This window comes from Dendronephthya gigantea, unplaced genomic scaffold, assembly GCF_004324835.1.
Source record: "Dendronephthya gigantea isolate DGI-Jeju-01 unplaced genomic scaffold, DenGig_1.0 000153F, whole genome shotgun sequence".
Classification (NCBI taxonomy): Eukaryota; Metazoa; Cnidaria; class Anthozoa; order Malacalcyonacea; family Nephtheidae; genus Dendronephthya; species Dendronephthya gigantea.
In genome coordinates, this window is record NW_021163163.1 from 308,066 (window position 1) to 309,992 (window position 1,927).

Below are 1,927 nucleotides of genomic sequence, written 5' to 3' on the forward strand. Positions count from 1 at the left end.
TTGCAGAAACATGGTGTACTAGCGAATTATTCAGTTGTATATTTTCTTTTGAATTTTGACAGAAATAAATAAATTAGTTCAACCTGAGACTCCCTTCATTTCAATAGAAAATATCCAAATTTTTCGCTTGTGAACCATTTTTCGCAAGTCGAAATTCAGCCTTTGGTTGCCAATTGTTTGGGGGCTACTGCGCTAAATAGGCCTTGGCACTAGTCTTTGATCTTAAATATCCAAAATATCCATAGAAATGGTGTTGTTGATCATTTTGGTTTAAACATGCAACAAAACAATCTGGCCCTTAACGCTGACTAGAATAATCTATTCATTCAATTAAGCTTAAATAAGGAAAAAACACTTACCGCACAAGAAGTATGCAATATGATAGCTGCTGTATCGCAGCCCTTTACCCTACAAGGACAAAATTGATGCCAAGTAATTTAAATCACGGAAAAGGAATAAGACTATTCGAAAAGATGCAGATTTCAGGTATGTACAGCGAATTCAATATCGTTTTCAAACTGCTTTCCTGCAGTAAAGTAAACCAGCGGAATAAATCCTTCGTAATTCCTTTTCATTTCATTATGCCGTGTCTTTTGTAGTATTTAATGTTTTCTTTATAATTTTCATCTACAGCGTTCATTTAAATTCGCACAAACCCGGCGAAGACCAGACGCGAAGTTGACTTCTTTACATTTGCAAATTGGCGAAAGTTTCGTATTAAATCATGGCGAATATACACTTAGCCATTCCATTCCGTGTATGCATGTCATCGTTAGACTTGAAAGTTTCAAACGCGTGATCAATAATAAGTTTGCAAGCGTAACTAAAGGTAATCTTTTTTATTGTTACGAATTCGGGATAATCACGGTTTAAAAATTAAAAGGCTTTTTTGGATTATGATCCAATGATGTATGATTTTCACGATATGTTTTACAACATGGACTTGGGCACAGGTTAACACTCAATTAAATGGTGTTAGTTCAGATTTTCTTGTCTTGATCAAAATTTTTTCTATGGCAGGATTATCTATGGCATGCATGATACAATTTTTTCAACTTACAATCATGAACTGTGACACGTTAATTTTCTTGGCAATGAATGATTTGTCTCCTTTGAACATCCTTAGCATGTTATTCCTATGAAAGAAGAGCGAGATTTTGTTTATCGGGGTACTATAAAATAGCTTAATTTTAAAGAAACCTGACAGAAACATCTTTTGGTGCATATACTTGTGATTCTCCAGGAAGCGAAGCAACGAAATCATGCAGACAGCGGTAGCGAGAACAGTTGCGGCGATCAGTGGCCCTAAGTTGGTATCAAATAAACAATAATTATCAGTATAGCAAGAAATAGAAAACATTTTTCCTGCGTTTCTATATAGTTATAGAAACACTTGTGGTGATTTTAATGTGTATAACTATACGATTTTATAAAATATAGGAATAATGTTTACATAAGGAAGATTACGAATACGTATGTTGCTGTTACTAGTTTCTGTTATAAATGGACTTTGTTCGACTACTTATTTTATTTCATAAAAGAAAACTACCGTGCATAGTCCATGAAAGCTCAATTATACAAATATAACAACACACGTATTATTAAATTCTGCTTATGTAACATTTCTACCTTTTAAACGCATCGGTTAATACAGAATTTTCAATAATCACCTTGGTAAATATACCAATCATAATTAATCGCTGGTTTAAAGCATGTACGTTATATATTAACGGAAGAAAACGCACCTAAAACTACATACAAAATTTCCACAAGTGGTGAACGAAAACCAGCATTGCGAGCCTTCTTGACTTTAAGCAAAAAATCACTGGACAGAAAAATAATTTGAAAGGAAATCTGAAATACAGAATAGAAAATTTAGATCGGAAATAAGGAAACTATTTGGCAAATAGACGTATATCTATAAATA

General features: G+C 33.2%; 1 long non-coding RNA gene across 1 annotated transcript; it reads right to left on the minus strand.

The window, feature by feature from the left end:
- Window positions 1–358: 358 nt before the first annotated feature.
- On the minus strand, window positions 359–1,286 carry LOC114537183. Its single transcript, XR_003688561.1, has 3 exons — window positions 1,230–1,286; window positions 1,061–1,136; window positions 359–408 (listed from the first exon to the last, which is right to left on the minus strand). It is a non-coding gene; the product is annotated as an uncharacterized LOC114537183 (long non-coding RNA).
- Between the last annotated feature and the right edge of the window lie 641 nt (window positions 1,287–1,927).